Source organism: Desmodus rotundus, chromosome 1 (genome assembly GCF_022682495.2).
Source record: "Desmodus rotundus isolate HL8 chromosome 1, HLdesRot8A.1, whole genome shotgun sequence".
NCBI classification, from domain to species: Eukaryota; Metazoa; Chordata; class Mammalia; order Chiroptera; family Phyllostomidae; genus Desmodus; species Desmodus rotundus.
This window is the reverse complement of record NC_071387.1, coordinates 100,517,064-100,533,670: the sequence shown is the minus strand read 5'-3', so window position 1 is coordinate 100,533,670 and position 16,607 is coordinate 100,517,064. Positions and strand designations below refer to the sequence as shown.

General features: G+C 42.6%; 2 long non-coding RNA genes across 2 annotated transcripts; one reads left to right on the top strand and one right to left on the bottom strand.

The window, feature by feature from the left end:
- Positions 1-263: 263 nt before the first annotated feature.
- On the top strand, positions 264-11,612 carry LOC128781402 (uncharacterized). Its single transcript, XR_008427373.1, has 3 exons — positions 264-449; positions 7,502-7,601; positions 9,793-11,612. It is a non-coding gene; the product is annotated as an uncharacterized lncRNA (long non-coding RNA).
- Positions 11,613-12,906: 1,294 nt separating this feature from the next.
- Positions 12,907-15,220, bottom strand: LOC128781400 (uncharacterized). The gene is made up of 2 exons (XR_008427371.1): positions 14,425-15,220; positions 12,907-13,758 (listed from the first exon to the last, which is right to left on the bottom strand). It is a non-coding gene; the product is annotated as an uncharacterized lncRNA (long non-coding RNA).
- Between the last annotated feature and the right edge of the window lie 1,387 nt (positions 15,221-16,607).

The window sequence follows — 16,607 nt, the reverse complement described above, 5'->3', positions numbered from 1 at the left end:
GGGCCCTGGCCGATGTAGGTCCATTTCAGAAAACTTTGTGACCTCCAACTTCTCTAAGACCATTGTCATGTTGCAGATATCTATATTTCAGGAGACTAGATACTAATCTTATAATCAGTTCTCTTGCATTTACTATGTCGTCTCAGACAAGTTATTAAGTCTTGTTAAGCCCCAAATCTCAGTACCCTCATCTGTTTTAAAGGACTAATTCTATACCCACTTTATAATGAGGATTAAATGAGCTAACCTGTAGGATTCTTAGAACAGTACCTAGCACTTAGTGTGAACTCAATAAATATTAGCTGTTATTAATGCACAGCAAATTCCTGAACCCTGATCCTGTCTCATAGAAAAGCAACTTGGATTATTATTGCAGGATGTGTATGGGAATGTTCGCAAAACTACACATACCTTGACATGGAAAGAATGAAGGATGAATCATTTGCTATGTAAGTTCCTTTTGATTTTAGGTTATTAATGGGTACTTAAAGCTAGATAGATTGTCATAGTTACTCAAAATTACTGTTAATATTCCATTGCCTTTGAGGCTCATCTATATTCAGACAGAAAATAGCTGGTATTTTGAAGTGGGGTTACAAGCCAGCAGATCTATAGGGGTTTATTTGGGGCAGAAGTTACCTAGGGTCCATGAAATTCTAGAGTAGCACTGCCCAATAGAATTTATGTAGTGTTGGCTATTGAGCACGTAAAATGAAGCTAGTGTTGCTACATGCTACCTTGTGGCTACCATATTGATCAATGAAGTTCTAGAGGGTCACGTGGATAGACTTAGAGTCTTTTTATACTTCATGCAAAATTGCACATGTATGTGTATTTTCTAGGATGCTATCATCAAGTTCTCAAAACCACCAAAAATATTGCAAGCCACTACTTTAGGGCTTTGGTGAAAAGTAAGTTAAAGGGATTTGAGTATGCCTCGTAACCACTGTTGATCTACTTTCTTATACTTTCTTGTCCTCAGTTGTAGATGGCTCCTTGACTGTTACAGAGAAAAACAAACTTGAATCTCAGATAAAGAATCCCTGTTACTCCTTCTCTTAGTTCTCATGAGTATTAGATTCTGTCTCTAGAGCTGATTTGAATCCTTAACCTAGGTCATATATTCCCTTGCACTCAGCGGTTTTCAGATTGACATTTCATGACATCTAGTGTTAAGACTTTCAAGTCTATTCTATTTGGCATAGGAGCAGACAAATGAGCCGCTCCTGTCTTTCTGAAAAGTTGCTCACTTTAGGATATTCCCGCCTCTAGGTTTCTGCCACCCTAAGCCTCTGCTATTTACTTCTTTCCTCAGTTTTGGTTTCTTCCCAGTATGCCTACAGCTTTCCTGTGATCTTTGGCTAAGGGTTTATTTTTAAATGCGCCACATTACTCTTTGATCCCACTCTTAGCTTTCAAATCCAATCACAAACAAAATAGTGACTGTAAGTGGCATTTCATTTGAAATGAGTTTTATTTTTTTCATCTGAAATTATTGCCTTTCCTCTATGAAAATATACAATAAGGCATTTTGCTCTATTTCCTACATTTTGATAAGATGTTTTGGAATTTAAATTTTCCTTCACATTAACATTAACCAAACTAACTTGCTAATAGTGTCTGTCAATGTTGATATTTAAACATTTTTCTCTATGTGGATCTCACTGTTTACAAACCCATATGTTATTGCAGACCACTAAACTTTGTGAGAGGAGAGGAGGGAAAAGAAGGGACACATAAAAACAGTGCAAACCTTCCCTGGCTGGTGTGGCTCAGTTGGTTGGAGCATCATCCCCTAACTGAAGGGTCGTGGGTTCAGTCCCTGGTTGGAGCATATACCCAGGTTCTGGGTCAGAGTTCAGTCCCTGGTCCTGGTGCATAGGAGAGGGCAACTGATAAGTGTTTCTATCACAACAATCAATATCTATCTATCTGTCTACCTCTGTCCCTCTCTCTCTCTCTCTCTCTCTGAAAAATAAAGAGCCCTCTGGTGAGGATAAAAAACAAAGAGTGCAAACCAGAACTGGTTTCAGTGAGGGAAGGAACAGTAGGGCATGGAGGGAAATTCAGCTAGAGAAAATTGTACTAGTTGTCTTTAGATTGTCAGAAACAGTGTTAGGTGGTTGTTTTGGTTAATTTCAAGATAATCCACTCCTAGACTTCAGCTAAAAGAAAATATAAAGATGGATTTTGCTGGTCACCAACCAACCTAGTTCAGATACCAATTTTTCTTTGAAAATCTCGTAACTGAAATCAATCCAGGACATAGTTCCAAAACTCCCACTTTTACCTCTCTCTCTTCCTTGGAACTCAATAACCTAACTTAGATAATTCTTTTATCAAAAAGATAATGTAAAACTAATTTATTGCATTACTTTAACATAATTAATTTACTCCTTTTCTATAGGACAAGAGCTTTGAATTGAGCACAAAAGGAACTTTCCCCTCATTTTAGTTTTGTTCGAATATTGAAAAACCGCCTGACAGAGGCTCCAGGTGAAATAATCCTGAGAGGGAAATAGAGAGGTTGTCTGCCTCAGAAATCAGCCTGAACTCAGGAAAAACCAGTCATGACCCAAATATCATGCTTCCAGTCTTTTTTATGACCAGGATATCCAGTACCACAGCCTGGCCTGACTTCCCTGTGAAGCATAGAGATAGGACATGGGTGAAGGGATTGCAGGACTTGAAAGAAATGAAACAAATATTTGACTTCAAAATAGGTGAGTGTCCACTGGATATGAAGAAAGAAAGAAAACAAAAATTTAGCCTTAATTGGAGGAAAAGCTTTGGAATCCACATAGGTGTTTCCATCATCCCATTACTGGTTTAATACAACTCTTTTTTTTTTCTCCTTGGAACAAGGTAACATGTTCAGTTTGTATTTCTTCTGTCGAGTTTTGAGATCAGGAGATAAAATAGAAGTAGAAAAAACTGGGAACTCATCATCCACTCATTGTTCCTTTAGAGGGAACACTCTCCATGGTTCTGTTTTACCAAAAACAAGCAAACACTAGAAATGTTTAAAAAATCAATGTGGAAATTCCCAGATTTAGCAAATCTTATAGATCATCATAACCACTCTGTAAAAAGAGAACAGAGGAAGCTCAGGACCTGTCAATGTTACACTTACTGAGCACCAGGGGGTTCATTCAGAAAAGGAAACTTTTAAGTGACCTGGCTTTGGGAAAAGCTTCCTTCTCAGACCTTTACAGACATCAGTGTCTCCATACTGGGGAGAGACCCTATGAATGCACTACAGTTTATGGAAAGCAATTTGACAGTGTGTTTGAAGAATCCTAAAATGTTTCTCCTCTTTGATCAAGCAGTTCCACCTCTGAAAAACTACTCTGAGAGCAGGAATCAAAGCAAAACAAAATAGCAAACAAAGATCTTCATGATGCAAGCCCTGAACTGTGGCAACAAGCACTGTGGTTGATTCCTCCCCCAACCCAAGTCAGAATCACGTTCTTCTGGGCCTCCAGATGCTTTGTTTAGACCTCATTTTTAGCACTTAACATTTCACCTTAGCTAGGAGGATTGGTTGCAATCATATGATGACCTGTGGCCACCTCTGCCCTCACAATATGCACACATCAACATCACACATGATGAGTTTTACAAAGTAGAGATCATCTATCATTAATATCTTCATTCTTCAAAGTGCCCTGTACATTTTAAACATTAAAAACTGTTTGTAACATTGACTCAAGAAATGTAAAATAGCCCTGGCTGTTGTGACTCACTGGATTGAGTGCTGGCCTGTGAAGCAAGGGGTCGCTGGTTCAATTCCCAGTCAGAGCACATGCCTGGGTTGCAGGCCAGGTCCCCAGTGGGGGGATGCCTGGGAGGCAGCCATGTATTCACATTTCTCTCCCTGTCTTACTCCCTCCCTTCCCCTCTACTAATAAATAAATAAAATCTTTTTAAAAAAGAAATGTAAACTAGCTCTTGGAAATGAAGGGCATAGAACGTTGCAAAGGATATGCCTACTTAGACAGTATTTTGAAAAGATACTCAGTCTTTTACAGGCAAAAAAAAAAGAGTGCTCCCCTCCTAAGTATTATAAAGACTAAGTGAAATCTATTTAAATACAGGTTCTATACAAAATAAACTTTCAATAAACATCAGTGTATTTTATTTCTAGTATTTCTTTTTAAATGATACAAGCATTTGAGGCTGAGACTTCCTGTAAGTATAGCTTTGATTATATTCCCTAATTTTTATATAGAATGGTTTTTAAGTATATTTTATTGATTATGCTATGACAGTTGTCCCATTATTTTCTCCCTTTTATTCCCCTCCATGCTGCACCTCCCCTCCCACCAATCTCCCTCAGAATGAGTTCATGTTCATGGGTTGTACATAGAAGTTCTTTGGCTTCTCCATTTCCTATACTATTATTAACCTCCCCCTCTCTATTTTGTACCTACCATTTATGCTTCTTATTCTCTGTACCTTTTCCCCCATTCTCCTCCCTCCCCCTCCCACTGATAACCCTCCATGTGATCTCCATTTCTGTGATTCTGTTCCTGTTCTAGTTGTTTGCTTTGTTTGTTTGTTTTTGTTTTAGGTTCAGTTGTTGATAGTTGTGAATTTGTTGTCATTTTACTGTTCATAGTTTTGATCTTCTTTTTCTTGGGTAAGTTCCTTTAACATATCATATAATAAGGGCTTGGTGATGATGAACTCCTTTAACTTGACTTTATCTGGGAAGCACTTTATCTGCCCTTCCATTCTAAATACCTTTTCTGGATACAGTAATCTTGGATGTAGGTTCTTGCTTCTCATCTCTTTGAATACTTGTTTCCAGCTACTTCTTGCCTATAAGGTTTCTTTTGAGAAATCTGCTGATAGTTTGATGGGAACTCCTTTGTAGGTTACTGTCTCCTTTTCTCTTGCTGCTTTTAAGATTCTCTCCTCATCTTTAATCTTAGATAATGTAATTATGATGTGCCCTGGTGTATGCTTCCTTGGGTCCAACTTCTTTGGGACTCTCTGAGCTTCCTGGACTTCCTGGAAGTCTATTTCCTTCACCAGATTGGGGAAGTTCTCCTTCATTATTTGTTCAAATAAGTTTTCAATTTCTTGCTCTTTCTCTTCTCCTTCTGGCACCCCTATGATTTGGGTGTTGGAACACATAAAGTTGTCCCATAGGTTCCTAAGCCTCTCCTCATTTTTTTGAATTCCTGTTTCTTCATTCTGTTTTGGTTGAATGTTTATTTCTTCCTTCTGGTCCAAACCATTGATTTGAGTCCTGGTTTCCTTCCTGTCACTGTTGGTTCCCTGAACATTTTCCTTTATTTCACTTTTCATAGACTTCACTTTTTCCTCCATTTTGTGACCATACTCAACCAGTTCTGTGAGCATCCTGATTACCAGTGTTTTCAACTGTGCATCTGATAGGTTGGCTATCTCCTTATTGCGTAGTTGTTTTTCTCAAATTTTGATCTGTTCTTTCATTCAGGCCATATTTCTTTGTCTCAGTGCACCTGTTATGTTGTAAAGGGCAGAGCCTGAGGTATTCACCAGGGTGGGGCAACCCACATTGCTGCGTTGTGGGGGAGGGGGTCCTAGAGGGAACAATGCCACTTGCTCAGCTCTCAGCCAGCTTTCAGTCATTTCCGCCACTACTCACAAGCAAATTGGGGCCATTCTGGTGCTGAATCCCAGGTGGGTGGGTTTGTGTATGTTCTAGGACCCTGTGGGTCTCTCCAACAAACTCTCCTCCTCTGAGTTTGGGAATTTCTCCTGCCACCACAACCCCCACAGGTTTTTACAGCCAGAGATTTGGAGGCTTTCTCTTCCTGCGATGGAACCCTGGGTCGTGAGGTCTGTCTTGCTCTCCAGTTTTTCATCCCAGTTTATCTACACTCAAATATGGGACTACCAGCCACCGCCATGTCCTCTCAGCCCTGGCTGCCTGTTTCTGCCCCTCCTACCAGTCTTGATGAATGTTTCTTCTTTAACTCCTTGGATGTCGAACTTCCATACAGTTCAATTTTCTGGCAGTTCTGGTTGTTTTTTTTTTAATTTTTTTATATTGCTGTTGTCCTTCTTTTGGTTGTGTGAGGAAACAAAGTGTATCTACCTATGACTCCATACTGGCCTGAAGTTCCTAGAGTATTTTCCTTATTGATGATTTCAAAATAGTTTGTAATTGAAGTTTTTAACTTATTTCACTTTTTTTAGTACTACTACTACTACTACTATTTTTTAGTACTTTTTAAAAAGATTTTATTTATTCATTTTTTAGAGAGAGGGGAAGAGAAGGAGAGAAATATCAATGTATGGTTGCCTCTCATGCGCCCCATACTGGGAACCTGCCCTGCAACCCAGGCATGTGCCCTGACTGGGAATCAAACTGGCGACCCTTTGCTTCGCAGCCCGCGCTCAATCCACTGAGCTACACCAGCCAGGGGATAATTTATTTCATTTTTTAGCCAAGAGTTGGTCAACAATTGGTTCATCTGGTCAAGAAAATTTCCTAAATTTTTAAACTGTGTTGATTAGAAAATGAGATTCATTCTATTTCTACTTTGAAAGTTCATTTAGGCTTTATTTTTAAAATTTTTTAATTTTTATTGATTTTTTTTCAGAAAGAGGAAGGGGGAGAGAGAGAGAGAAACATAAATTTGTTGTTCTGCTTACTTATGCATTTATTGGTTGCTTCTTGGATGTGCCTTGACTGGAGATCAAACCCACAACCTTGGTGTATTGGGACAATGCTCTAACCAAATGAACTACCTGGCCAGGGCTATTTAGGCTTTATTGTAGACTTATATTTGATACAACTTGTTTAAGCATCCTAAAGGCTCTAGAAAACAAGGCCTCTGTTTGTAGGACAAGTCTAAAATAGTCTTGAACCTCTCAAGTACTTTTATATGTTTTGAAGCATCCTTCATGCTTGTGTGAAAAGGAAGTAAGATAGAGGAGTTTGGGTTGCTTCCCATTCTGCCTCCCTGGGCTTTATTTTTTACTTCCTCTTATCTGTTAAAAATTTTTTAAAAAACCCTATTCTATGGATTTTATAAAGCAGGTGTTAATACCTGCTTAGCTATTAATGCTGGCAGTAAAACAGTAGGTTAAAAGACCTAGGACAGAATGGGATGACCCTTTCTCTAACTTAGATGGTCTTCCCTAAGATGCTATAGTTTGTCTTCTTGAAAGCAGAGAAACCTGCAGCGGTCACATTAAGACTTTTGCAACTGTGATCTTAAGAACAGTATAGGAAATAGAGATGTCAAAGAACTTATATGTACAACCCATGGACTCATGTCCATGGGTTGAACTAAAGCGGGGGAGATGCTGGATAGTGGGGCGGGGGGTGTAGGGTAGACAGTGGATAAAGGGGAGAAAAAAATTGGAAAAACTGTAATAGCATAATCAATAAAATATACTTTAAAAAAGATTTTTGCAATTGTGATCTTTCATAATCTTCATGGATTCTTTTTTTTTTAAATCCTCACCCAAGGACATTTTTTTTTTCATTGCTTTTTAGAAAGAGAGGAAGGGAGAGAGAGAAACTTCAATTCAAGAGAGAAACATTGATTGGTTGCCTTTCATATGCACCCGAATGGAGGATCGAACCCACAACCTAGGTATGTGCCTGGACCAGGAATCGAACCCACAACTCTTTGGTTACAGGATGATGTTCCAACCAACTAAGCCACACTAGGCAGGACTCCATGGATTCTTTCACAGTGTGATGAGGTTGTTGTCTAGACTGAAATCAGGGAATAGACTGACGAATCTCATCCTAAGGGGCTCACAGTATGGTGGGGATTGAGAGACTTTATGATTTTCCCTCCTGCACCTGCAGTCACCTTCACATTCTTGAAAAACCATCCTTAAGCGTTCTTCAGGAAACTTTATCATCTTTAATTATGAAAGAAGGGCCTGTCCTGAAATCCACTCTCATTTGTACCCTAGTGATCTGCACTGAATAATCTCAGAAGTGACTAATGCTCAGTCTTACGCCTGACTCCCTGCGTACTCTCTCAAGTTCCCCATAAAGATGTGAAATGGGGTGGGAAGGAGAGCTTACCTCTTGGCATTTCCTTAGCACTTACAGTCAATTTTAGCAGCCCTAAAATCTGATTGTTTTAACAACTGAGATGGGGGGATTTTTTTTCTCCCTGTAATGAGAACTGGTGCTAGAACAGTTTACTCAACAAACTAAACCATTGGTCCTCAGCCTCATGCACACTGGAATCACCTCGGGAGCTTTCAAATATGCTGATGCCTAGTATCTTAGTCTATTAGGGCTGCTATAAGAAAACACCACAGCCTTAGTAGCGTGGAAACCACAAATGTTTGTTTTGCACAGTTCTGGTTACTGAAATTCCGAGACCAGAGTGCCAGTGTGGTTAGGAAGTGCCGTCTTACAGGAGGATGCACACTGCCTACCTCTGTGTCCTCACGTCGTGGACAGGTCCAGGGAGCTCTGTGGGGTCTCTTGTAAGAGGATTAATACCATTAATGAGGGCTCCACCCTCACGACAAAGCAATTCCCAAAGTCTCCACCTCCTAATACCATCACTTCAAGAATTAGTATTTCAACCTATGAATTTTGAGGGGACACAAACATGCAGACCGTAGCACCTAGATACCACCCCCTAGAGATTCTGATGCATTTGGTCTGGGCGTCAGGATTTTCCGAAGCTCCTCAGATGTTTCTAATGTGCACCCAAAATTGAGAACCACTGATATAGACATTAATTTGAGGAACAGAATAAGAAACTTGGAAGCAACAGGCCTGGTAGAGAATTTCAAAAAGGTTGTACATTTGTAACAACTGGTGAAAGAAATGAAAGTGGTGCACTCTGTTTCAATGAAGGTTACTATAAATCATAGGTCAGGCTGCATTCCCTTTTAAAAAATCTTTATTTTTAATATTTAAGTGTGACGTAAATAGTATTGAAAATGGCTGCAATGCCTTCATTACTTCTCTTATTGAGAGGGGTTGTCTGATCCTCTTCCCCTGAACGTAGGCTGGCCTTTGTGACCTGCTTAGGCACCAGAATGAACTGGAAGTAAGTTTCTAGGACTTCATAGGAAGTCTTGAAGCTTCCAGCTGGGCCTCTTGGAATGCTAGCTCTCAGAACACCAGCCACCACTTAAGAAGTTTGACTACCTTGAGTCTGCCGTGCTGTGAGGAAGCCCAAGCTATGCATGTGGAGAAACATGCTCAGTCATCGCCAGCTGTTCCAGCCATCCCAGCCCAGGCACCAGACGTACGCATGGAGAAGCTGTTTTGGACATTCCAGTCCCAGCAGACCCAAAGGGAAGAAGAACCAAGGAATCACCAGCATACAGCCAGTACTGAGGCCCCAGACACACAAGCTCAGTTGAATACAGCCATTCCAGTGATCCAGACACTTGAGCCATCCCAGCTGATTCTCCACTCGTGGAGCAAACATGACTTGTCCCTGCTGTAAATTGCTCAAAATCCTGAGCATACTAAACAGATTGTTTTTACATGACTGAATTTCGGAGTGTTCGTTACGCGTCAATAGATAACCAGAACAATAGTAATACATGAATAAATAGTCATTGTATAAGATTCAAAGAATATAGAGGCACACAAAGAAAAGGAGGAAACTTTTCCATCACCCCCTCACTGAATTCACTTCTACTGTCTTTTTTATAGGCAAGAGTTGGCTGTCCATCCTACCAGTGTCCTTCTGATATATGTTTACATACATATGTGCATTCATTATATGTATACATCATGCTATATATACATCATTTCCCAGGGGTTTTTAATGTTTAATTTTTTATTGCTTTTAGGGGGAGAGATAAACATCAATGTAACAGAGAAACATCAACTAGTCACCTCCTGTTTGCACCTGGACCAGAGATCGAACGCACACAGACCAAACCCACAACCCAGGCATGTGCTCTAACCGGGAACTGAACCTGCAACCTTCTGGCTATGTTATGATGCTCCAACCAACTGAGTCACAGTGGCCAGGGCCTTTTTTAAAGTAACTGAACAGTGTGCTATTGAAACCTGTCAGAATCAAGATCATCGGTCTTTCCTTCTCCTAACAGCTGCACAGCATGCCATAGTATGGGTGCACCAGAACAGTGCTTACTATCTGCTCTGTTGACGACATCAAGGGTGTTTCCAACTCTTGCTTTAACAAACAATTCTGCAGTGAACATCTAATGCAATTTTCTGTACAATCAATAATTTCTTTAGATTAAAGTCCTAGAAATAGAATAACTGAAGCAAAAGGACATGAATTTTTAAAGTTTTTGATAGGTGGTAAAACCTGCCTAAAATTTACCATTTTAGTGCATTCACATCACCACCATTCACCTCCAGAATTTTTTTTTTAGAGAGGGGGAAGGGAGAGGGAAAGAGAGGGAAAGAAGCATTGATATGAGAGAGAAACATCAATTGGTTGCCCCCCTAGACATGTGCCCTGACCAAGAATTGAACTGATGACCCTTTGCTTTCTGGGACAATGCTCAACCAACTAAGCCACACTGGTCAGAGCATACCTTTTTCTTTATTTCTTTTCTTTTCTTTTTAATTTTATTTATTGATTTTAAGAGAGAGAGGAAGGGAAAAAGAGAAACATCGATTTGTTGTTCCAGTTATTTATGCATTCATTGGCTGATTCTTGTATGTGCCTTGACTGGGGATCGAACCCACATTCTTGTTCTCTCAGGACAACACTCTAACCACCTGAGCTACCTGGCCAGGGCTCCAGAACTTCTTCATCATCCCAAACTGAAACTGTAGCCATTAAATAATAACTCGCCATTACCCTCTCCTCCCAGGCACTAGTAATAACTATTCTACTTTCTGTCTCTATGAATTTAACTATTTTAGGTATCTCATAAGTCGGATCATATGACATTTGTCCTTTTGTGCCTGGCTTATTTCACTTAGCATGTTTTCAAGATTTATCTATTTACGTGTGTTGTAGCATGTATTAGAATTTTCTTCCTTTTGAAGGCCGAATACGTGGGTCAGTACATCACAAGCTAGTGTCATACAACTAACTGGTCAACTATAGGGACAGTATTCTCACACAGGCAGTCTGACCCAAGAGCCTGTGCTAGGAAGGCATATAATGGCACATTACTCACAATCTTGGTAAATATATGCAATATATGTTAGCTTCAGTGAGAAGTGCCATTGCCATCCATTCTACTTTCAAAGTTGTGGTTTTTGGTATTTTGATACCTCCACCAATACATCAGCCTTGGAATTTTTTTTTTCTGTGGTCTTTTATGTCCAATTGCAGCTTTGACTAATATAATCCCTTTTTCCTACTTTCTGCAGCAATTAAGAATGGTTTTCCACCCTGGTCGCATGGCTCAGTTGGTTGGAACGTCCTCTGGTACACCAGAAGTTTGCTGGTTTGATTCTGGGGCAGGGCATATGCCTAAATTGCAGGTTCAACCTGGTGGTGACGCATACAAAGGCAACAGATCGATGTCTCTCTCTCACATCAATGTTTCTCTCTCCCTTCCTCTCTCTCTAAAAATCAATGGGAACGTGTCTTCAGGTGAGGATTTTTAAAAAGTTGCTCCCAGCAGCTGACTTCTGCAGAGTATCATCCTTGGGGCTGGGGATGGATGTGGGGGGGTGTTCATTGTGCTTCCAGCTGCAGCCTTAGAGACTAAGTGCGAGGGCGCCCTCTACAGGATGCCATGAGAAATGCAACACCTGAGTTTGGCTGAGACGCAAGGATTGGTACTGTGGATGAAGACACTGTCCAAAAACCAAGGTTTTCCTAGGCAAATGTCCTTTCAGTCATTTCAGCTTATCTCACTCATATTTTAAATTTTTTAGCATCCATTCTGTAGCTCCAAGAGGTTCAAAGCGGGAGACCTTATGCTCTTGTTAGAGTCTGTGTATACATTAATTTGATGCCTCCAGTGTGAGGGGTGGGGCGGTGTATAGGTACCTCTGTGTGTGTTTACTTTGGAAGTACGTCTGTGCTGTGCTTCCTTCAGTATTGGCAAAACCTCACATATTGTTTGAAAACCTGACATATTTGTTTCTCTATGAGTATAATCTGCTTTTCAAAAACTATTTTCCTAATCCAAACACCAGTAAAAACATATTCTATTTAAAGAGGTTTTATTTACATTTTTAATAAAAATAGTGAGCAAAACATTAAAGTCTTCCTCTAACATTCAGCTTGCTATATTTTCTGTTTTGCCTTATTACTTTACACCGAGAACATATTAATGGACTATGTTTCATGTGCCATAAAATGTTTAAATACTCACTGAAAAGCAAAAATATAGAGGACATAGAGTGTAAAGCACAACCCCCTGCCCCCAATTCTACTCTCTATTTCTTGAATCTTCCTTCAGCTATTTAAAATTTTTTAAATATTTCTATTATTTACAAACATGGGATTATACTATTGTACTGTAAACGTGCTCTTTTCATTTAATGTATTTTGACAATCTTTGCACATTAGCGAATGGAAACCATCGCATTGTCTTCAACAGATGCAGTGCAACCATGGGACAGATTCACCAAAATGCACTGAGCCAGTGCCCTGTTGGTGGTCATTTGTCTACAGGTGCTGACTACTGGACAAGGGCGGCAGGCAAGGGAATGCTCCAGATGGAACACAAGGACTTAAGGACGAAGGTGGCGCACACATTACCATGCAGGTGCATGTGGTCTAGTTATGTTGATCTGAGATTAGAAAGTAGTCTTGATGGGGATGCCAGGCAGTGCCGGGCAGTGCCAGGGGAGGCCAAGGGAGGCCTCAACCCAATCCGGGTTCACCCCATCCAGGTTCTTGTCACAGAACAAGAGCTTGATGGAAGGATTTAGCAAAGTATAGTAAATTTATTAAAGTGATAGTATACACTCAAGAAGTGAGAGTGGGCCGCCTCAGACAATGAGACATGCACGTGGGGTCTGGGTGGAAGGTTTTTATTAAACATGGGCAAGGGGGGGGTAGGGTGGCCTCCTGCTTCTGACACTGGTGAGGTGACTGACGTGGCTTGTTCTTGTCTCTCCTCTCCAGATAGCAACTTCTTTTGGTCCTCTCAATTACAGGAAATTGGAGAGGGGAAACAGGTGATCAGCGAAGGTCACAGCTGCGATGTTCCAGCCAGGACAGGAAAGGGGAGGGGGAGAACTTGAGGCCTTTGTTCCCTATTCTAATTTGCCTGCTTCAATGGGAAGGACTTAAATAGAATGTTGTAACTGGAAATACAGATAGACCATCTAGCTGGGTGTTCCACCACCCTTGCCCCCACCCAGTACACTTCGAAAACCTCACTTGAAGATGAGATACGCAAAACAGTTAAAAAAAAAAAAAGTAGGGGCTACTCTGGCTGATGTGGGGGTCTATGCTTAGAGTTCCCCCTGCTAGGTTCCCCCAGGTGGACTTTGGGACTTCCATGAACACCCTTAAATGATAAACACAGCTGTAAGTGCATATACTCTTTTCTACCATTATCCTTATGGAACATGGCATTTAACTAGATTTTCCCAAAGGAACCATGATTCAGAGAAGCTTTCAGAGAATCTGTACTCTAGGGTTCCTAGGGAAAGTGTTTGAAAACCGAGATGGCCGAGCTGGTGTTGGTATAAAGCAGAGGTCCCCAGCCCCCGGGGCCACGGACTGATACTAGTCCGTGGCCTGTTAGGAACCGGGCCACACTGACGGAGGTGAACTACCTGCGCGACCAGCAAGCGAGCGAAGCGTCACCTGTACATACAGCTGCTCCCCATCTCTGGCATTACTGCCTGAGCTCCACCTCCTGTAGAATCGGGGGCAGCGTTAGATTCTCTACGAACTGCGAATGTGAGGGATCTAGGTTGCTGCTCCGGATGAGAATCTAATGCTGATGACCAGAGGCGGAGCTGAGGCTAGCACTGGGGAGCAACTGCAAATACAGATTATCATTAGCAGAGAGGTGTGACTGCACAGAGACCATAATAAATCAATTGCTTGCAGACTCCTGTCAAAACCCTATCAGTGAGTGGCAAGTGGCAAGCTGTGGCTATCTGGTGCCAGGCTTTAAATCAGAATCTGACACTTAGGTTAGCCCGGGTGGCTCACTCATTTTATTTACCACTTCGGTCCACACCTCTTTCCCGCACTGCGTGCTCGTCTCAGTCACAGTTTTGGTAAGCCCAGTGCTAAGCCTAGCATGTTGTGGGTTGTGTAATTATTTCATTATACATTACCATGTAATAATGATAGAAATAAAATGCACAGTAAATGTCATGCACTTGAATCATCCAGAAACCATAGCCTCCCCCCACCCCTGAAAAATTGTCTTCCACGAAACCAGTCCCTAGTGCCAAAAAGGTTAGGGACCGCTGGTATAAAGGACCCATTTCTTTCACAGCTCTTACCATGACTGGAAATTATCGCTACCCTCCCCTCTCCTGAGACGAGCCCCTTGGGGCAGTAACCTTACCTGACGGACCACCCTCACCCCTAGCACAGAGGTGAGCGGTTACGTGCTCCGCCCTCGGTGAAAGAGTCTACGGGTTCACAAAGGCCGGAGGGATCTGGGGTCACCGCCTCCGCGCAGGTCGGAGGCGCCAAGGCACAGCCGAACCCACTTCCCGCGGTTGTTCCGGATACGAGCCGCAGCGACCGCTCCTCCTCCGCGCCAGCGTGACGCCGCTTTGACGAGGACCCGCGCTAGGTTGTCGGGGCCGCCGAGCCCATCCACGCGGAGGCGGCCCAGCGCCCTCCCAGGACGCAGGCCGGAGGGGGGCCCACTCCATTTGATTTGTCCTCTGATTTGTCTGATTTGTCCCGTGCACTCCCTGGGCCCCTAGGGAGCCGCCGGAGCCGGTGTAGGCGCCGCGGGGAGGACCGAGGCAGAGAAGTAGGGGCAGCTGACCGGGGGAGGGTCGCGCCTCGCGGAGCTTCCCCGACCTCGAGCAGACCCCGCAGGGCCAGGTAGACGCAGCGCGCGGGGCGCGCCTCGGCTCCAGCGCCTGCCTGCCTCTTGGGGCTCTGCGCTGACACTTCCCCTTTTATTTTCAGACGGCTCTTCCTGTAAGCAACCCCCCTCTTACCTCGAGCCGCTTCCCCTCGGAGCTGGGTCCCCAGGGAGGTGCTGCTGAGCTGGACACCCGCCCAGATGGCGCCTTCCCGTCCCCAAACCGCGAACCGGATGTGGGCGGAAGGGGACATATTCAGATCCCAGTACTGCACCACCTCGACAGGGCACAGCCACCCCCTGAACCTCGCTTTGGGAAGCTGGCTGCCTCTCCCTGGGTTTCCGTCCTGCTCAGGAGGTTGTAGGTTGCCCCGGAAATCAGTTTGCCCTGCGCACAGTTGCAAGTATGTTTCTCAGTGGTAGATTCCTTGGCTGAAATTCACTTGGAACTTGATTGGCCCCTCAAAGTCTCAGATATCTTCCTTAAAACTCAATATACTGGGGGCAACGGAGAGTTCATGTCACAATGGGGATCCATTATTTTCAACTCCTGATTAACACGGGGACTATTCCATGATCTTCCCAGCAGTTGTTTCCATGTTCTCAATGGCAGATATGTATCATATTTAAATACTTCATAGACATCCTTTATCATGATGGTTGGGGGAACAGGATTGATAGCACCTGGAAGGCTAAGGTAATTATAAAATACTTTTTAAAAACTATCTTTTTCTTATAAAAATACATATTGATTTGAAAATCACAAAATGATGCAAAAAAATGAATGTAGTGGTCTTACTGGACAGGGTCTGGGCCAGGAGACGGTCTACCTTGGGCCGCCAGTAGTGTGTGGGTTCTTCACTTTGTGTAGGAAAGATTTCACTACAGGAGTCCAGGTGGTTTTGAAGGTATGTTTATTAAAGCTGGGGACAGTGGAACAAAGGAAGGGCTTAAGGTAGAAGCAGCAGCAGGAGAGCAGCAGGTGGGGCCGCTTTGACTCACTGAGAAATAAAATAGTGACAGAGTGAGCTCCCTGGGAAGTCAGAGACAAAGAGAGCTTTGCAGACAGGTTCAAGGGGTAAGCTCAGGACGAGCTGCCACTGCCTGCTGCTCCTCTGATTGCAGGTCTCGTGAGGTCCCTTACAGTTTAGGAGGAAAAGAGCAGAGATACAAGGCATGGGTGAGAGAGCACATCGTGTGTCCTTTGTCTTGAGATTTATCTTCTTTGGCTGGCTGGAATCCTAGAGGAGGTCTAGGGTCTCAACAGAATATTCACTAGGTTTTCAGGTGTGTCCTTCAATATGTTAATTCACCAAAATGTGCATATAGAGGGGCCAGGGGTTACTTTCTGGTTAGTTTCATTTTTAAAGAACATTATCAAGAACATCATTGAAGAGGGACTGGGACCTAGGCTGTTCTGTCCCAGGAAAGTCTGGAATGTGTAAAATATTTGCTCCTAAGTGTTCTTGGTTAGGGAAGATAACATCTTGTGATTCACTAGCTGACTGTAAATTGCTCAAATCCTTTGGCCTTGTTTAATTATTTTGTCTCAGTTCCCCTTCCTCCACTTGTCAAGGAATTTCCCTAGCTTCTTACTATCCTGCCACAGTAGAAAGTGAAACCGCTGATGACCAAGAATGGGGTAAAGGCTGGGGTATCTCCGCTGCACACTGCTTAGGAATAAGAGCAGAGTTTGGACCCTTTGC